The 21,070-nt window shown below is 48.6% G+C and overlaps 1 long non-coding RNA gene across 1 annotated transcript; it reads left to right on the top strand.

The window, feature by feature from the left end:
* The first annotated feature begins 15,685 nt into the window (after positions 1-15,685).
* On the top strand, positions 15,686-19,902 carry LOC134433675 (uncharacterized). Its single transcript, XR_010031679.1, has 4 exons — positions 15,686-16,309; positions 16,985-17,946; positions 18,630-18,920; positions 19,079-19,902. It is a non-coding gene; the product is annotated as an uncharacterized LOC134433675 (long non-coding RNA).
* Positions 19,903-21,070: the final 1,168 nt, after the last annotated feature.

Consider the following 21,070-nt stretch of genomic DNA (forward strand, 5'->3'; position numbering starts at 1 on the left):
TCTAGCCCGTAAATACGGCCGTAAAGCGCGACTGCCGTAAATACGGCCGTAAAGCGCGACTGTCCGTAAATACGGCCGTAAATCGCGACTGTCGATAAGCGTGGCCGTAAAGCGCGACTGTCGTAAATACGGCCGTAAAGCGCGACTGCCGTAAAATACGGCCGTAAAGCGCGACTGCGTAAAATACGGCCGTAAAGCGCGGACTGCCGTAAATACGGCCCGTAAAGGCGCGACTGTCGTAAATACGGCCGTAAAGCGCGACTGCCGTAAATACGGGCGTAAAGCGCGACTGTCGTAAATACGGCCGTAAATCGCGACTGTCCTAAACGTGCCGTAAAGCGCGACTGCCGTAAATACGGCCGTAAAGCGCGACTGTCGTAAATACGGCCGTAAAGCGCGACTGTCGTAAATACGGCCCGTAAGCGCGACTGCCGTAAATACGGCCGTAAAGCGCGACTGTCGTAAATACGGCCGTAAATCGCGACTGTCCGAAAAGGGCCGTAAAGCGCGACTGCCGTAAATACGGCCGTAAAGCGCGACTGTCGTAAATACGGCCGTAAAGCGCGACTGCCGTAAATACGGCCGTAAAGTGCGACTGTCGTAAATACGGCCGTAAAAGCGCGACTGCCGTAAATACGGCCGTAAAGCGCGACTGCCGTAAATACGGCGTAAAGCGCGACTGTCGTAAATACGGCCGTAAAGGCGCGACTGTCGTAAAAGGTGCCGTAAAGCGCGACTGTCGTAAATAGGGCCGTAAAAGCGCGACTGTCGTAAATACGGCCGTAAAGCGCGACTGTCGTAAATACGGCCGTAAAGCGCGACTGCCGTAAATACGGGCCGTAAAGCGCGACTGCCGTAAATACGGGCCGTAAAGCGCGACTGCCGTAAATACGGCCGTAAAGCGCGACTGCCGTAAATACGGCCGTAAAGCGCGACTGTCGTAAAAGGTGCCGTTAAAGCGCGACTGCCGTAAATACGGCCGTAAAGCGCGACTGCCGTAAATACGGCCGTAAAGCGCGACTGCCGTAAATACGGCCGTAAAGCGCGACTGCCGTAAATACGGCCGTAAAGCGCGACTGCCGTAAATACGGCCGTAAAGCGCGACTGTCGTAAATACGGCCGTAAAGCGCGACTGCCGTAAATACGGCCGTAAAGCGCGACTGTCGTAAATACGGCCGTTAAAGCGCGACTGCCGTAAATACGGCCGTAAAGCGCGACTGTCCGTAAATTACGGCCGTAAAGCGCGACTGCCGTAAATACGGCCGTAAAGCGCGACTGTCGTAAATACGGCCGTAAAGCGCGACTGTCGTAAATACGGCCGTAAAGCGCGACTGTCGTAAATAGGGCCGTAAAGCGCGACTGTCGTAAATACGGCCGTAAAGCGCGACTGTCGTAAATACGGCCGTAAAGCGCGACTGCCGTAAATACGGCCGTAAAGCGCGACTGTCGTAAATACGGCCGTAAAGCGCGACTGCCGTAAATACGGCCGTAAAGCGCGACTGTCGTAAATACGGCCGTAAAGCGCGACTGCCGTAAATACGGCCGTAAAGCGCGACTGCCGTAATACGGCCGTAAAGGCGACTGCCGTAAATACGGCCGTAAAGCGCGACTGCCGTAAATACGGCCGTAAAGCGCGACTGTCGTAAATACGGCCGTAAAGCGCGACTGCCGTAAATACGGCCGTAAAGCGCGACTGCCGTAAATACGGCCGTAAAGCGCGACTGCCGTAAATACGGCCGTAAAGCGCGACTGCCGTAAATACGGCCGTAAAGCGCGACTGTCGTAAATACGGCCGTAAAGCGCGACTGCCGTAAATACGGCCGTAAAGCGCGACTGCCGTAAATACGGCCGTAAAGCGCGACTGTCGTAAATACGGCCGTAAAGCGCGACTGCCGTAAATACGGCCGTAAAGCGCGACTGTCGTAAATACGGCCGTAAAGCGCGACTGTCGTAAATACGGCCGTAAAGCGCGACTGCCGTAAATACGGCCGTAAAGCGCGACTGCCGTAAAATACGGCCGTAAAGCGCGACTGCCGTAAATACGGCCGTAAAGCGCGACTGTCGTAAATACGGCCGTAAATCGCGACTGTCGTAAATACGTGCCGTAAAGCGCGACTGTCGTAAATACGGCCGTAAAGCGCGACTGCCGTAAATACGGCCGTAAAGCGCGACTGCCGTAAATACGGGCCGTAAATCGCGACTGTCGTAAATACGGCCGTAAAGCGCGATTCTGCCGTAAATACGGCCGTAAAGCGCGACTGCCGTAAATACGGCCGTAAAGCGCGACTGTCGTAAATACGGCCGTAAAGCGCGACTGTCGTAAATACGGCCGTAAAGCGCGACTGCCGTAAATACGGCCGTTAAAGCGCGACTGCCGTAAATACGGCCGTAAAGCGCGACTGCCGTAAATACGGCCGTAAAGCGCGACTGTCGTAAATACGGCCGTAAATAGCGACTGTCGTAAATACGGCCGTAAAGCGCGACTGTCGTAAATACGGCCGTAAATAGCGACTGTCGTAAATACGGCCGTAAAGCGCGACTGTCGTAAATACGGCCGTAAAGCGCGACTGCCGTAAATACGGCCGTAAAGCGCGACTGTCGTAAATACGGCCGTAAAGCGCGACTGCCGTAAATACGGCCGTAAAGCGCGACTGTCGTAAATACGGCCGTAATCGCGACTGTCGTAAATACGGCCGTAAAGCGCGACTGCCGTAAATACGGCCGTAAAGCGCGACTGTCGTAAATACGGCCGTAAAGCGCGACTGCCGTAAATACGGCCGTAAAGCGCGACTGTCGTAAATACGGCCGAAAAGCGCGACTGTCGTAAATACGGCCGTAAAGCGCGACTGTCGTAAATACGGCCGTAAAGCGCGACTGCCGTAAATACGGCCGTAAATCGCGACTGCCGTAAATACGGCCGTAAAGCGCGACTGTCGTAAATACGGCCGTAAAGCGCGACTGTCGTAAATACGGCCGTAAAGCGCGACTGCCGTAAATACGGCCGTAAAGCGCGACTGTCGTAATACGGCCGTAAATCCCGACTGTCCTAAATACGGCCGTAAAGCGCGACTGTCGTAACTACGGCCGTAAAGCGCGACTGTCGTAAATACGGCCGTAAAGCGCGACTGCCGTAAATACGGCCGTAAAGCGCGACTGCCGTAAATACGGCCGTAAGCGCGACTGCCGTAAATACGGCCGTAAAGCGCGACTGTCGTAAATACGGCCGAAAAGCGCGACTGTCGTAAATACGGCCGAAAAGCGCGACTGCCGTAAATACGGCCGTAAAGCGCGACTGCCGTAAATACGGCCGTAAAGCGCGACTGTCGTAAATACGGCCGTAAAGCGCGACTGCCGTAAATACGGCCGTAAATCGCGACTGTCGTAAATACGGCCGTAAAGCGCGACTGCCGTAAATATGGCCGTAAAGCGCGACTGCCGTAAATACGGCCGTAAAGCGCGACTGCCGTAAATACGGCCGTAAAGCGCGACTGCCGTAAATACGGCCGTAAAGCGCGACTGCCGTAAATACGGCCGTAAAGCGCGACTGTCGTAAATACGGCCGTAAATCGCGACTGTCGTAAATACGGCCGTAAAGCGCGACAGTCGTAAATACGGCCGTAAAGCGCGACTGCCGTAAATACGGCCGTAAAGCGCGACTGTCGTAAATACGGCCGAAAAGCGCGACTGGCCGTAAATACGGCCGTAAAGCGCGACTGTCGTAAATACGGCCGTAAAGCGCGACTGCCGTAAATACGGCCGTAAAGCGCGACTGTCGTAAATACGGCCGTAAAGCGCGACTGCCGTAAATACGGCCGTAAAGCGCGACTGCCGTAAATACGGCCGTAAAGCGCGACTGCCGTAAATACGGCCGTAAAGCGCGACTGCCGTAAATTACGGCCGTAAAGAGCGCGACTGCCGTAAATACGGCCGTAAAGCGCGACTGCCGTAAATACGGCCGTTAAAGCGCGACTGCCGTAAATACGGCCCGTAAAGCGCGACTGCCGTAAATACGGCCGTAAAGCGGCGACTGCGTACCGTACAATACGGCCGTAAAGCGCGACTGCCGTAAATACGGCCGTAAAGCGCGACTGCCGTAAATACGGCCGTAAGCGCGACTGCCGTAAATACGGCCGTAAAGCGCGACTGCCGTAAATACGGCCGTAAAGCGCGACTGCCGTAAATACGGCCGGTAAAGCGCGACTGTCGTAAATACGGCCGTAAAGCGCGACTGCTCGTAAATACGGCCGTAAAGCGCGACTGTCGTAAATACGGCCGTTAAAGCGCGACTGTCTCGTAAATACGGCCGTAAAGCGCGACTGTCGTAAATACGGCCCGTAAAGCGCGACTGTCCGTAAATACGGCCGTAAAGCGCGACTGTCGTAAATACGGCCGTAAAGCGCGACTGCCGTAAATACGGCCGTAAAGCGCGAACTGCCGTAAAATACGGCCGTAAAGCGCGACTGCCGTAAATACGGCCGTAAAGCGCGACTGCCGTAAATACGGCCGTAAAGCGCGACTGCGTAAATACGGCCGTAAAGCGCGACTGTCGTAAATACGGCCGTAAGCGCGACTGCCGTAAATACGGCCGTAAAGCGCGACTGTCGTAAATACGGCCGTAAAGCGCGAGCTGCCGTAAATACGGCCGTAAAGCGCGACTGTCGTAAATACGGCCGTAAAGCGCGACTGTCGTAAATACGGCCGTAAAGCGCGACTGTCGTAAATACGGCCGTAAAGCGCGACTGCCGTAAATACGGTCGTAAAGCGCGACTGCCGTAAATACGGCCGTAAAGCGCGACTGTCGTAAATACGGCCGTAAATCGCGACTGTCGTAAAAGGTGCCGTTAAAGCGCGACTGTCGTAAATACGGCCGTAAAGCGCGACTGCCGTAAATACGGCCGTAAAGCGCGACTGTCGTAAATACGGGCCGTAAAGCGCGACTGTCGTAAATACGGCCGTTAAAGCGCGACTGTCGTAAATACGGCCGTAAAGCGCGACTGTCGTAAATACGGCCGTAAAGCGCGACTGTCGTAAATACGGCCGTAAATCGCGACTGTCCTAAAGAGTGCCGTAAAGCGCGACTGCCGTAAATACGGCCGTAAAGTGCGACTGTCGTAAATACGCCCGTAAAGCGCGACTGCCGTAGAATACGGCCGTAAAGTGCGACTGTCGTAATACGGCCGTAAAGCGCGACTGCCGTAAATACGGCCGTAAAGCGCGACTGCCGTTAAATACGGCCGTAAAGCGCGACTGCCGTAAATACGGCCGTAAAGCGCGACTGTTGTAAATACGGCCGTAAATCGCGACTGTCGTAAAAGGTGCCGTAAAGCGCGACTGTCGTAAATAGGGGCCGTAAAGCGCGACTGTCGTAAATACGGCCGTAAAGCGCGACTGTCGTAAATACGGCCGTAAAGCGCGACTGTCGTAAATACGGCCGTAAAGCGCGACTGCCGTAAATACGGCCGTAAAGCGCGACTGCCGTAAATACGGCCGTAAAGCGCGACTGCCGTAAATACGGCCGTAAAGCGCGACTGCCGTAAATACGGCCGTAAAGCGCGACGACTGCCGTAAATACGGCCGTAAAGCGCGACTGTCGTAAAAGGTGCCTTAAAGCGCGACTGCCGTAAATACGGCCGTAAAGCGCGACTGCCGTAAATACGGCCGTAAAGCGCGACTGTCGTAAATACGGCCGTAAAGCGCGACTGTCGTAAATACGGCCGTAAAGGGCGACTGCCGTAAATACGGCCGTAAAGCGCGACTGCCGTAAATACGGCCGTAAAGCGCGACTGCCGTAAATACGGCCGTAAAGCGCGACTGTCGTAAATACGGCCGTAAAGCGCGACTGCCGTAAATACGGCCGTAAAGCGCGACTGCCGTAAATACGGCCGTAAAGCGCGACTGCCGTAAATACGGCCGTAAAGCGCGACTGCCGTAAATACGGCTGTAAAGCGCGACTGCCGTAAATACGGCCGTAAAGCGCGACTGCCGTAAATACGGCCGTAAAGCGCGACTGTCGTAAATACGGCCGTAAAGCGCGACTGCCGTAAATACGGCCGTAAAGCGCGACTGTCGTAAATACGGCCGTAAAGCGCGACTGTCGTAAATACGGCCGTAAAGCGCGACTGCCGTAAATACGGCCGTAAAGCGCGACTGCCGTAAATACGGCCGTAAAGCGCGACTGCCGTAAATACGGCCGTAAAGCGCGACTGTCGTAAATACGGCCGTAAATCGCGACTGTCGTAAAAGGTGCCGTAAAGCGCGACTGTCGTAAAAGGTGCCGTAAAGCGCGACTGTCGTAAATACGGCCGTAAAGCGCGACTGCCGTAAATACGGCCGTAAAGGGCGACTGCCGTAAATACGGCCGTAAAGCGCGACTGTCGTAAATACGGCCGTAAAGCGCGACTGCCGTAAATACGGCCGTAAAGCGCGACTGTCGTAAATACGGCCGTAAAGCGCGACTGTCGTAAAAGGTGCCTTAAAGCGCGACTGCCGTAAATACGGCCGTAAAGCGCGACTGCCGTAAATACGGCCGTAAAGCGCGACTGTCGTAAATACGGCCGTAAAGCGCGACTGCCGTAAATACGGCCGTAAAGCGCGACTGCCGTAAATACGGCCGTAAAGCGCGACTGTCGTAAAAGGTGCCTTAAAGCGCGACTGCCGTAAATACGGCCGTAAAGCGCGACTGCCGTAAATACGGCCGTAAAGCGCGACTGCCGTAAATACGGCCGTAAAGCGCGACTGTCGTAAATACGGCCGTAAAGCGCGACTGCCGTAAATACGGCCGTAAAGCGCGACTGCCGTAAATACGGCCGTAAAGCGCGACTGTCGTAAATACGGCCGTAAAGCGCGACTGTCGTAAATACGGCCGTAAAGCGCGACTGTCGTAAATACGGCCGTAAAGCGCGACTGCCGTAAATACGGCCGTAAAGCGCGACTGTCGTAAATACGGCCGTAAAGCGCGACTGCCGTAAATACGGCCGTAAAGCGCGACTGCCGTAAATACGGCCGTAAAGCGCGACTGCCGTAAATACGGCCGTAAAGCGCGACTGCCGTAAATACGGCCGTAAAGCGCGACTGTCGTAAATACGGCCGTAAAGCGCGACTGTCGTAAATACGGCCGTAAAGCGCGACTGTCGTAAATACGGCCGTAAAGCGCGACTGCCGTAAATACGGCCGTAAAGCGCGACTGTCGTAAATACGGCCGTAAAGCGCGACTGTCGTAAAAGGTGCCGTAAAGCGCGACTGTCGTAAATACGGCCGTAAAGCGCGACTGTCGTAAATACGGCCGTAAAGCGCGACTGTCGTAAATACGGCCGTAAAGCGCGACTGTCGTAAATACGGCCGTAAATCGCGACTGTCTCTAAAAGGTGCCGTAAAGCGCGACTGCCGTAAATACGGCCGTAAAGTGCGACTGTCGTAAATACGCCCGTAAAGCGCGACTGCCGTAAATACGGCCGTAAAGTGCGACTGTCGTAAATACGGCCGTAAAGCGCGACTGCCGTAAATACGGCCGTAAAGCGCGACTGCCGTAAATACGGCCGTAAAGCGCGACTGCCGTAAATACGGCCGTAAAGCGCGACTGTTGTAAATACGGCCGTAAATCGCGACTGTCGTAAAAGGTGCCGTAAAGCGCGACTGTCGTAAATAGGGCCGTAAAGCGCGACTGTCGTAAATACGGCCGTAAAGCGCGACTGTCGTAAATACGGCCGTAAAGCGCGACTGTCGTAAATACGGCCGTAAAGCGCGACTGCCGTAAATACGGCCGTAAAGCGCGACTGCCGTAAATACGGCCGTAAAGCGCGACTGCCGTAAATACGGCCGTAAAGCGCGACTGCCGTAAATACGGCCGTAAAGCGCGACTGTCGTAAAAGGTGCCTTAAAGCGCGACTGCCGTAAATACGGCCGTAAAGCGCGACTGCCGTAAATACGGCCGTAAAGCGCGACTGTCGTAAATACGGCCGTAAAGCGCGACTGTCGTAAATACGGCCGTAAAGGGCGACTGCCGTAAATACGGCCGTAAAGCGCGACTGCCGTAAATACGGCCGTAAAGCGCGACTGCCGTAAATACGGCCGTAAAGCGCGACTGTCGTAAATACGGCCGTAAAGCGCGACTGCCGTAAATACGGCCGTAAAGCGCGACTGCCGTAAATACGGCCGTAAAGCGCGACTGCCGTAAATACGGCCGTAAAGCGCGACTGCCGTAAATACGGCTGTAAAGCGCGACTGCCGTAAATACGGCCGTAAAGCGCGACTGCCGTAAATACGGCCGTAAAGCGCGACTGTCGTAAATACGGCCGTAAAGCGCGACTGCCGTAAATACGGCCGTAAAGCGCGACTGTCGTAAATACGGCCGTAAAGCGCGACTGTCGTAAATACGGCCGTAAAGCGCGACTGCCGTAAATACGGCCGTAAAGCGCGACTGCCGTAAATACGGCCGTAAAGCGCGACTGCCGTAAATACGGCCGTAAAGCGCGACTGCCGTAAATACGGCTGTAAAGCGCGACTGTCGTAAATACGGCCGTAAATCGCGACTGTCGTAAAAGGTGCCGTAAAGCGCGACTGTCGTAAAAGGTGCCGTAAAGCGCGACTGTCGTAAATACGGCCGTAAAGCGCGACTGCCGTAAATACGGCCGTAAAGCGCGACTGCCGTAAATACGGCCGTAAAGCGCGACTGTCGTAAATACGGCCGTAAAGCGCGACTGCCGTAAATACGGCCGTAAAGCGCGACTGTCGTAAATACGGCCGTAAAGCGCGACTGTCGTAAAAGGTGCCTTAAAGCGCGACTGCCGTAAATACGGCCGTAAAGCGCGACTGCCGTAAATACGGCCGTAAAGCGCGACTGTCGTAAATACGGCCGTAAAGCGCGACTGCCGTAAATACGGCCGTAAAGCGCGACTGCCGTAAATACGGCCGTAAAGCGCGACTGCCGTAAATACGGCCGTAAAGCGCGACTGCCGTAAATACGGCCGTAAAGCGCGACTGCCGTAAATACGGCCGTAAAGCGCGACTGCCGTAAATACGGCCGTAAAGCGCGACTGTCGTAAATACGGCCGTAAAGCGCGACTGCCGTAAATACGGCCGTAAAGCGCGACTGCCGTAAATACGGCCGTAAAGCGCGACTGCCGTAAATACGGCCGTAAAGCGCGACTGTCGTAAATACGGCCGTAAAGCGCGACTGCCGTAAATACGGCCGTAAAGCGCGACTGTCGTAAATACGGCCGTAAAGCGCGACTGCCGTAAATACGGCCGTAAAGCGCGACTGCCGTAAATACGGCCGTAAAGCGCGACTGCCGTAAATACGGCCGTAAAGCGCGACTGCCGTAAATACGGCCGTAAAGCGCGACTGTCGTAAATACGGCCGTAAAGCGCGACTGTCGTAAATACGGCCGTAAAGCGCGACTGTCGTAAATACGGCCGTAAAGCGCGACTGTCGTAAATACGGCCGTAAAGCGCGACTGCCGTAAATACGGCCGTATATCGCGACTGTCGTACATACGGCCGTATATCGCGACTGTCGTAAATACGGCCGTAAAGCGCGACTGTCGTAAATACGGCCGTAAAGCGCGACTGCCGTAAATACGGCCGTAAAGCGCGACTGTCGTAAATACGGCCGTAAATAGCGACTGTCGTAAATACGGCCGTAAAGCGCGACTGTCGTAAATACGGCCGTAAATAGCGACTGTCGTATATACGGCCGTAAAGCGCGACTGTCGTAAATACGGCCGTAAAGCGTGACTGTCGTAAATACGGCCGTAAAGTGCGACTGTCGTAAATACGGCCGTAAAGCGCGACTGTCGTAAAAGGTGCCGTAAAGCGCGACTGCCGTAAATACGGCCGTAAAGCGCGACTGCCGTAAATACGGCCGTAAAGCGCGACTGTCGTAAATACGGCCGTAAAGCGCGACTGTCGTAAATGCGGCCGTAAAGCGCGACTGTCGTAAATACGGCCGTAAAGCGCGACTGTCGTAAATACGGCCGTAAAGCGCGACTGTCGTAAAAGGTGCCGTAAAGCGCGACTGTCGTAAATACGGCCGTAAAGCACGACTGTCGTAAATACGGCCGTAAAGAAAAAACCAGGAGGGCACGGAGTAACCTAGGGGGTAAAAAAAGAAAAATAAAAGAAAGAAAATGCAACAAAAAACAAACCCACAGAAAAAACCTCGAGATGGGCGAGAAAACCGCCCCCCCCCCGAAAAAAACCCCAAGATGGGTAAGAAAAAATCCCAGAAATACCTCAGGAAAAAAAAAAAAAAACAGGAAAAAAAACTCCAAAACCAAACAAACAAAAATCCCAAACAACAACAACAACAAAATGGGTAAGAAAACAACGCAGAAGAAAACCCCAAGATGTGCAAGAAAAAGCCCACAATAGAACCCCGAGATGGGCGAGAAAAATCCCAGAAAAAAAAAAATACGGACAAAAACCCTAAGAAAAACCCAGAAAAAAAAAACCAGAAAAGAACCCAAGATGGGCAAGAAAAATCCCCTGAAACTGACCAGGGAAAAACCCCAAGATGGGCAAGAAATAAAATCAGAACAAAATACTAAGATGGGGAAGAAAAATCCAGGAAAAAAAAAAAAAAAAAAACAAAATGGCAAATAAAAACCCAGAAAAAAAAATAAACAGAAAAAAAAATCCCAAGGGGCAAGGAAAAGCCAGAAAAAACACCAAAATGGGCAAGAAGAAACAAAGAAAAAACTCCAAGAAATGCCAGAAAAAAATCAAGGAAAAAGGGAGTAAAAGCCCCAAGAAACAAGGCAAGAAAGAGTGGCAATAAAGGCCACAAAAACTCAAGACAAAAAAAACCAAAAACAAGATATGCCAGAAAAAGGTACGAAAATGGTTCTGCCAGGTGCGATCAAGGTGAGCGGGTTCAGATTCAGGTCCAGGAGATGAACAAGTGTCAGATTAGCTTGGGGCACTGCTGTGCAATGCAGCTGTGACAGGATTTATGTTTAAATATAGTTTAAATAAATTGGGGATTGTTTGGCTTTTATAGGGGGATAGGCTGGAGATTTCATAAAAAATATAAAACTAGAAATCCAAATATATCATATATATGTCAATATCAATAAATATTTAATATATATAGATATAAGTAAAAGAAATATATTGTGTCAAAAGAATATATCTATTATTATATAAAAAGGTATTCTCTCCAATATATATAATATCTATAAATATAACAAATGGAAATTACAAATATAGATGTGAATAGAATTATGACAAACAAAATTATTTTTAAAATTTTAAATGTGTTTTAAAGAAAGGGGTGTCTTTGCTTTTTATTTCATTAGAGGCAGAGGTTTTATTTTAAATAATGTAAGTACTATAGAAATGTAAATCGACATACAGAAATATATAATAAATATATAGAGATATAAAGATATAATACCAAACTATGAATAGAAATAGAAATAGAAATCTATGTAAGTAACATAAAGAGATGCAATATATAATATAATTTTTATTATACAGTAATATAAATTCTAAATATACATGCGAATATAAATATGAAAAATATATGATGGGGGGCTCGGAGCAACCCAGGTGCGAGTGTGAGGATGATGGGGGCTCAGAGCAGCCCAGGTGTGAGTGTGAGGATGATGAGGGGCCGGCTCCTGCCGGGGCGAGGCTTTGCCTCAGCTCCCTTTTGCATGGAGCTGCTGAGTGAAGGGGTTTATGGGGCGCTCCCGGCGCTGTCTCATGGAAGGACTGCGGGAGCTTCCCACAGGGTCGGGGAAACGCCTGGATCCGCGCTTGGGTACGTGGAGCATCGCTTAAAGGAGGTGCCGAGGGATGAATCTTTGTGCCGGGGAGCAGCAGCCGAACAGGTGAGCCCGTGTGGGTTTGGAGCGGGGACTTTTCTCCTTCCCCTTTGCAATTTCATCTTGCCAGTCCCTCCCCGGTTCCCCAGGAACAAAAGTGGAGCTTATGAGGACAAAATGAATTACGGAGAAGGAAGCAGCTCCTCTTCTCTTATTGTCTGTGTTTGAACTGAGGGGATCCCTCTTCACTTGTGGTTTTAAGGGTGTTGATTGCAGGAAAAGCTGCCTTTTCCAGGCTGTTAGGGGTATCCCGGGGGTGACAGGGAATCCCTGCGTTCTATTTTAAGGGGAATGGGAAAAGTATTCTTGTGGTATTATGGGTTTGATTTGAAGGCAGCCCACCCCATTTTCATCACCCTAGGGTTTAAATGGAGGGGGCAGCCCTGGTGTCCTTCCTTTTCAAGGGTTTGAAATCGCCCTTTCCCATCAGACGAAGGCTTTCATTTGAGGAGCACCCCTTCTTTTCTGCTCTCCTAGGGGGTGAAATTGGAGGGGAGAACACATTTCTTTGCCCTTGTTGAAGTGAGGTGAGCCCCGCCTGCGGCGTAGGTTTCGGGGTTGGCTTGCGGGAAGCCGCAGCTCCGGCAGCGTTTGCAGGGCTGCAATGGGGCTGTGCCGCTGCATTGGAGGGCGCTCCTCGTGCCCGCGGCCCGGCCCGGAACGTTCCCGGCCCGGAACGTTCCCGCTCGGGAGCGCTGCTGGCACGGCCCGGGCAGCTGCCGGGGCGCACGGGGGATTCGGCGCGGCCGGGCCGGCCGAGGGCAGCAGTGGCGGAGCCGCGCCGGTGCGAGCCGTGCGGAGCCGAGCGGAGCCGGGCCGGGCCGGCCAAGGGCGGCAGAGGCGGCGCGGGCGCTGCTGCGCCGGCCCGGGCGGTGCTGGCCGCTCCGTCCGCTCCAGGCGCGGGGCTCGGGCGCCGCCGGTAGCCCCGGGCCCGGTGCCGGCCCCGCCGGGCAGGGGCAGCGGGCGGGGCTCCCCGGGACGGCGCCGGCCCCCGCGTGCCGGAGCGGCCGCCGCAGGAGCCGCTTTCCTGCCGGGAGCCGCGCTCCGTCCGGGGCTGGCAGCGAGCGCGGGGTTTGGCCGCTCATAGTTCGGCGGTGCCGTGGCTCGGAGGCGCTTTGGAGGCGTTGATTGCATCGCTGTGTTCGGTTTGCAGCGGGTGTACGCTAAGGGATACGGTGTTCTTCCTGAGTGGTACGGTTCTCGGTGCCGGTAGGGATGATAAAGGTTTGTTTTGGATTGAGTTTTGTAGTCGGAGTTTTTTTTTTTTTCCCGGGGTATTATGTTTAGAAGGGCGTGCAATGATTTTTACGGGTCATAGCGTGAAGCAGCGGTTCGGATTTTAATTCTGTTGCGGTGGCTTTTATTAGCGTGAGTCTGTAGTGTTTGTTTTGGAGGGCTTGAGGTAGCGTCGTGTCGTTCATAGCAGCGGGTTTTTAATCTTTATAATTGCATGTGTGTTTATCGTCTTCCAGGGCTTTTATTTGGTTGGTTTATTTGATTGTAGTGTATGTTTTATGGTTACGGGTAATTTGGGGGACATTGTTTATGGTTACGTTTGTCTTTAGTCTTTGTGTTTGTTTCTAGGTGGTATTTTTATTTTGATAGCTTGAGGCACTATGGGTTTATTCAGTTGGGAATAATTTTTTTGTTGCAGTTTTAAGTTTATCTGGTTTTTGGTATTATTCTTGTTGGTTTCTTTATTTTCTTTTTTTTTGTTGTTGTTGTTGTTGTCTTTTAATTTTTTTGAGTATTGTTTATCAGGGTTTATTTTGGGAACATGGGTATTTATATGGTGGTTTTTAAAACTATTTATTTATTTGGGTAGTTAATTTCTTAGTTTTTAGTGGTTGAGATGTTTTTCCATTTTGTTAATTAGTTCAGGTTTTAAAGGTTTTTTTACAGAGGATTGTTTATTCCTTGAGTTAGTGTAGAGGTAGAATTTTGTTGGTTTTTTCTTTTTTAGTAATGTCGTTCAGGGTGAGCGGCACTGGCTTGAGTTGAGTAGATTGGTTTGACTTTTTTTTAGTACTTTTTGTAATTTGCTGTGTGTGTTTCTATAGGATTTTCTTTTATTTTGGTTCCATTTTTCTGTCGTGATGAGAATTGTTATTGAAAAGAGTGTTCTTGGTTTTTTCGCTGACACTTGTTTGGCTGTTGGAGGTATCTTGATGTTTTTGGAAGATATTGGTGAGAATTTGATGCTGTTTGTTTTGTCATTTCATTTAGGAATTGGATTTTAAATATGCAATTATGACTCTAACTATATTGAAACAAAAGAAATAGATGTGTAGCAATGGGAATGAGCCAATTTTATTTTTATATATTCGGTCAATTTTTAAAATTTAACATGTAACATAAGTCATTATATGTTACAATAAGTTACTCTAATTTTAATAGAGTATTGTGTATGTTTATAGATATATGAATAGAGAATATAAATGTAAATACAAGCCAAGCAAAAATACAAATATATAAGTGTATTGCAACTATATGCAGATCTATAAAAAATTAATAATAAATTGTAAATGTAAAATAACATAAATTGATACAATATATAATACACGTAATACTGCATATATTTTATGAAAAATATTATAGGAAATGGATATAAAATAGATATAAATGCGGGTGTGATATATCTATCTACTTATATCTATCATTTGTTGTATATTATGATAAATATAAATATAAAAAAAATTTAGGTAGTTTAAAATAATGGATGGTTTTGTTTTTTCTTTGCCAAAGCAGGGGTTTTAGTGTAAAAATTACAAATACAAATAATATAAAGGTAGAAATATAAGTATAGAAATATATCATAAACACATTAAAGATTTATATAAAAATTAGAAATATAAGGAAAAATAAGTTGTAGCAGTAGATATGGTAAATAATTTAAAAAATAATTCCCGTATATTTTTTGAATAAGGTGCATATTATATGTAGTTATTAATATAATGCATCAACATAAACTATAAATATATATAAAATATCAACTATCTATAAGAAGGAATAAAAGCTCTGTGTCACATGCAGCAGTAGAAAATTTCAGGCTCCCAGGGAATAAATCGTTTTCTTTAAAGCATTTTCGTTTTGGAGTTTTATTTTTACTCCCGGGTAGCCTGAAAGTTTCTACTGCTGCTTTTTTATTCTGAAGGTGGAAAAGTAAACCAAGATCAGAAATAGAAGAAAGGCAAAGGGAAGGGAAGGAAAGGAAAGGAAATGAAAGGAAGCAGGAGAGCAAGGGGGAAGGGAAGTGGTGAAAAAAAAAACAGAGTGAAAAAAGTAAAAAGAGTTGGAGGAAAAAAGAGAGGGCATCCGGGAGGAGCGGTGCTGCCTCAGGTCCTTCCCCGCCCTGGGGCGAAGGACCCGTTTGATGCCCAGGAGGGACTGCAGCTCCCGGTGGCGGGGGACGGAGCCGTGGCTGTCAGCCCGAGACTACAACTCCCGGCAGGCCCTGTTGCCGGCGCGGCGTGTGACGCAGCGGCTGACGCGGCACGTGAGTGGCTGTCAGCCCGAGACTCCAACTCCCGGCAGGCCCTGCTGCCGGCGCGGCGTGTGACGCAACGGCCGACGCGGCCCGGCATTTTTCTCTAAATCGGCAGTAAATACAGCTGAGTAAAATTAGCTTGGTTTTCTTCCTTCTTTTGTAACTGAACTGTTTTTATTAAAAATTCTATTTGAATATGTAGAAAAAGTGGGGATGTCCTGTAATATATCGTAGCTTTTCTTGTTTACAGGGTGCTCAGAAAGCATGCGTCCCTTAGAGTCCCACAGAAAGGTTCTCAGTGGGCTCTCTATCAAGGTATGTATTTACAAATAAGTGATCCCTTTAGATATTTGCCTGTGTACCTTTTCCTGTAATTCAGAGCTTGCGTTCTGTGGGTTGTATGATAAAGCTGTAAAACATGTAAGAATGGTTTTGCAAGTCTGAATCGTTGAAGGCAGCAATAAGTGGATTTAGAGCCTGTTCTTGAGCAGACAAAGGGAAAAAGTGTGACTCTGATGCTGAACTTGTCATTTTTCATTTGACTTGTCTTGAATGATTTAGGAATAGAGAGAACTAGAAAAAGAGAGAAATAGAATCGATTATTGAGCAGTCCTCAAATGCTCACCATAATTCAGTGTAGAGCCAAAGGGAAGGGTGATGGAACAGAGCTCTGTGCTTTGGAAGGAAATAAATTTAAACCTGATCTCCGCACAGAGTCTCACTAACTTCTGTGGTTTTAAAATACAAAATACGTTTAGGAAGTGTTGGAAGTTAGTATTTTGGGAAAGAAACGGCAGTTCCACAGAACATTCCATTTCACAGAGGCTCTAGGAAGGATTCATGTTGTAACTGCTGTCACTGCAATCAGTTGGTGGTTCAGCCTTGAAACGTGCACTTGGCCTTCTATAAAGCGCTGTTTTGTTTGCCTTTCATTGCTATGAGTCTTGATAAATTGGAGAAGAGCCCAAGAGAAATTTTTCATCCCTTGATATAAAAGGTAGGAAGTGACTTTTTTTGGTTTGGTTCTTTTTCTTTATTATTTCCTGGAAATAAAAGTAATTAAGTATAGGTACTACTGGTTTGTTTCTTCCAGTAGCAGATGATAACAATAGCAGTAGTAATAGTAAAAATAATAATAGCAATGTAATACTACCTAAACTGTCTTTATCCATTGGACTGGCCATTTCAAATCAAAACTTCTAAACACAAATCAAACCATCATCCTTGTAGAATCTTTCACAGCAGCGGGCTAAAGATCCTGGTTTTGTTGACAGGATTTATTGGTTCTGGAAGAGCAAGAGGGAAGTACAAGCCTAACTACTTCTAGCTCACAGACCCGTCCAGTGAACCCAGCTTTGTGTTTTGGTGGGCTTTTGATGACTTTGAAATCAATTGCTCATTCCAGTAAAAAAAATTCATGTTTTTTTGAACGTGACAGCAGAAATAACTTTAAGCACCAACTTAATAATAATAGATCACCAGTTTAAGTTAAAAATTCATGCTATACTAACAAAGTTCAAAGGTAAATTATTACCTATTAGGAGATGGTATAAAGTGTATGTTCTAATGTGTAATGCAAAGATACATACATACCAGATAGTCCTTAGAGGAAACAAATTTTTTTGACTGCTGTTTGATTGTTTACCATACGATATTTGGTTTTATTTCCCAGGGATCGGTGAATTTTAACTTTGGAGTCCTCTATGCTAAGGATGCTCAGCTTACAGATGATGAAATGTTCAGTAATGGTGAGTTTTTCACGTTCTCTTTAATTGCTGTGCTGATCTGAATAAGAAAAAAACAAAAGCAAGAGGGAAAAAAAAGGATGGTTTATTATTTTTTACGCTGTTATGTTTGTTTCCTCAGTATTTGCTGCAGCTCTGCTTACCCAAGCTTTGTGTTCCTTCTGTCCCACTGGGAGTTGCCCAGTTTGGTTGCATCTGGTGAAATTCACCCTGAGACCTTACACAACTAGCTCAAACTACGTGAGAGCCATTTGCAGTTCTCTCCAGACACCTGGAGAATGGGTGACGTTTCTGAGGGTCTGGCAAGTGTACTTCTATCAAAACTCAGTCTGTGAAGTTTCTGGGGAAAACCCTTCTGTGTCCTGAAGGGTTCAAACTCCTGTGAGGATCCATTTATCAGGTGCTCACCTGGATGGTTCCAGCTCTTAAAGTGAACACTTGTACTCTTACCCTGTAGTTTACATCTATTGTATTTTTGTTATTTTGCAAGATTTTTTGTCTTTGCAAAATATTGTGCATTTCACTCTTTGGAACCTCTCAGATGGTTCTTTGGTGCAGCACCACCCCATGGGACACTTGGCTGCTGTCCTGAAGGGGATGGTCGCTAGAATTGTAAATTCTGGAGAGTTTATAAGTCTTCTGTCCCCAGGGAGGTACCATGCTTTGTTTACTTTTGTTCTGTTTGTTAGGCGCTGCTTCTCGTTGCAAGTATGAATTTCAAACTGCCCTGTTCTTATTTTAACTGTTTTCCTGGTTCTCTCCGTCCGACAGGGAAAGACTCTCATATCCTCGTCGTCGGGCTCGGTGCTGTCCAAGAAGATACAGAGACTAAAAAAATCATAAGCAGCAAAATATGACTGCAGGGAAAAGAAGCTGGAGAGAACAGAAGGTGATATTGTTATCCTTACCCTGTATTAGAAACATCCGCTGTGCTTTGATGCTGGCAGCTGCCAGGGGCTTGTTAGCTCTTTGTAGGCAGGTGTAGGTGTTCACTTGTAGGTTTTTTCTCTGGACAAGTCAATTCAAACTTTGCTAAGCTTATATATGCAAATTACTCTCTAGCACAGTCCAGCATGACATTTTTGAATGTTGTAAAAATACCATGTTACTTGGAAATTGCTAATGATGAGAAGCTTTAGGGGAAAATAAGATGTCAGTGTTGGGAGATGTGAGAAGAATTTTGAGGGGATGTTAGACTGAAATAAAGCACACTTGAAGCTGGACTGGCATGCTGGCAGATCCCCTATTAAACAGTAGTGCTGAGATTAGCCTGGGGGTTGCCCATTGTTTCTGTAGAAATAAATGTTTTCTGGTCTTCAGAAGTAAGCTGCTTTGAAAAGCTGGAAGGCGCAGCATAGTGACAATCCGTGTGCTTCGCATTAAAAATAGATTTCAGAAGGGTCCTAGGCTTTTGTCTTTTCCTAGAAGTCGATGTAATCCTGTCGAGGAGTTTTTAATTCTGTGCTGCCATGTCATCAATCAGGGCCCTGTCGTACTAATCATCATCCAGATGCAAAACAAAAAATCAGACCCCATCCCAAGCACTTAGAGCCCAGAATACGATTTCCTCAGGCTGCCATTTGTGTGCCATCGGTACTCACCATGGAAGCGAGCTGGGGATTGTTGCACCCGTTGGGAACAAACCGCTTCTTGTCACACAGAAATGGAATTGGGACGACGCCTCGGCCAGCCCCTCTCTGCCATCGTCTCCTGAATCTGCAGCAGAGCAGTTCCAGTCCATCCGGGCACGTGCAATCCAGTTCCTGATGATCTGAGCACACGGAGCAGCGCTCAGCTGCTGTGGGGGGCTCAGGGAAGGCAGTGTGTGCATTGTCATCTTCCTGAACCTACAGACAAATCAAAGTGAGAAGCCACAGGTTGGAAATCAGTTGCATATATGCTAAACAAAACTTGCAGGTTGTTTTTAAGAATTGTTTTTGCTTGTTCTTTGTTGTGCTTCTGTGCTTAGAAAACCTCCCTTTAAAATCAGTTCAGTTCATCAGTTGAACCTTTGTTTGCAGACCCTCAGTGAGCAGAATTTGTTGCAGACTCAGTGCACGCTGTGCCGGCCTCCCGGGAGTGTGAGGAGCTCATGTGTGCTACTTTTTGCTTTAGGACGCTCTGAGGTATTTATTCCTTTTGGGATACGTGATGAGAATTCCCAAGAGAGGTAGTTATAAGGTATGACATTGGGAAAAAGCCTGTGTGGTTGGAATGTTGTTGCTGTCAAAAGTTAATTTTTCCTTCATTCTTAGCCAGTAGTTAGCTTTTTGCTTTATTTTTGTGGTATCAGTATTTTATTGTTTAAAAAATTCCTTCAAAATAACTTCAGTGGTCGCCCACCAGTACCTTGTTCAGATTTGCCTATTTGCTTGTAGCTGAAATGTTCACATCTTGATTATCATTCTATTTAAGAAACTGCTGCCCAGCCAACTAATAACTGAATATCCATCTGTCTAGGACACGGGGAGAGGATTTAGGTAATGTCTTTGTTTCCAGAAAAAAGTTCCAGTGTACTTTCTAAACAGAGGAGAAGGGGGTGAAGACTCTGGGCTCTGATGCCGTTGGGGCACCCCAAGGTCCCCAGGAGAGGGAGCCCCACTGCGGTGCAGGAGCAGGTGTGTTCTCATCTAATATTGAACAAATTATAAATATGAAAATTATAAACATGAAAATATTTTTAAAATACTTAAATAAAGCAGGTTTTCTTTATTGGTCAATAGGCAGGGTTTTGATTGTAAAAATTATAAATACAAATAATATAAAGGTAGAAATCTAAGTTTAGAAATATATAATAAATACATACAGATAAATATAAAAATTAAAAATATAAGAAAAAATTAGTTGTAGCAGTAGATATTATACATAATTTAAATACTAATTTAAATCTATTTTAAAATTGTATATATATATCATAATTAATGTAATACATCCAAAGAAACGATAAATTAAAATATGAATGTATAATTATACAAAGTATAAATAAAAAATATTTCAATATCCTTTAAAAGAAGGGGTTTTTTTATATATTTGGTTAGAGACGGGGTTTTTATTTGGAATAATGGAAGTATTATAGAAGTATAAAACTAAATATAGAATTATACAGTCAATATAGAAAGATATTTATAAAAACACGAGCGAACAACGCCTCCTTCGGCCGAATGGAACGAGCTCAGCCGAACCAAGGCGAGACCGGCCGAACCTGACGGCCTCGAGCGAACCGAGGCCAGGCTTGCGAGGCTGCCTGAACCGAGCCGAGCTCAGCCGAACCGAGCCCGCTGCTCTCGTGAGCGCTAATTAGCGCGAGTGCGGTCACAGCCCAATGAGCTCCTGTGCCACGCCGCGCTCCCGATCGTGTCCGTGCGATGGCCGGGCCGCCCGCGGGACGCGGCAGCAGGAGAGCCCCGAGCCGGGCGAGTTTAACGCGAGGCGCCGCCGCTTGCCCGCCCTCAGGGAGCCGAGCTCAGCCGAACGCGCAGAGAGCGGCTCCGAGTTGGGCCGAAGCGAGCCGGGCCGCGCCGAGCGCAGAGAGCGGCTCCGAGTTCGGCCGAAGCGAGCCGAGCCGCGCCGAGCGCAGAGAGCGGCTCCGAGTTCGGCCGAAGCGAGCCGAGCCGCACCGAGCGCACGGAGAGGCTCCGAGTTCGGCCGAAGCGAGGCGAGCCGAGGCGCGCCGAGCGCAGAGAGCGGCTCCGAGTTGGGCCGAAGCGAGCCGGGCCGCGCCGAGCGCACAGAGCGGTACCGAGTTCGGCCGAAGCGAGCCGAGGTGGCCCGAGCGCAGAGAGCGGCTCCGAGTTCGGCCGAAGCGAGCCGAGCCGCGCCGAGCGCACTGAGCGGCTCCGAGTTCGGCCGAAGCGAGCCGAGCTGTGCCGAAGGGTCGAGTCTGGCCGAATGCAGATGACAGTGGCCGAGTTTAGCCGATTACAGCCGAGTTTAGCCGAGCAGCTGTGAGCCTTGAGGTGAGCGTGCATCATTGCCGGCTTGGGATTGAGTGAAATGCACTAAGGAAACCAGCT

The sequence above is a fragment of the Melospiza melodia genome, unplaced genomic scaffold (genome assembly GCF_035770615.1).
Source record: "Melospiza melodia melodia isolate bMelMel2 unplaced genomic scaffold, bMelMel2.pri scaffold_234, whole genome shotgun sequence".
NCBI lineage: Eukaryota > Metazoa > Chordata > Aves > Passeriformes > Passerellidae > Melospiza > Melospiza melodia.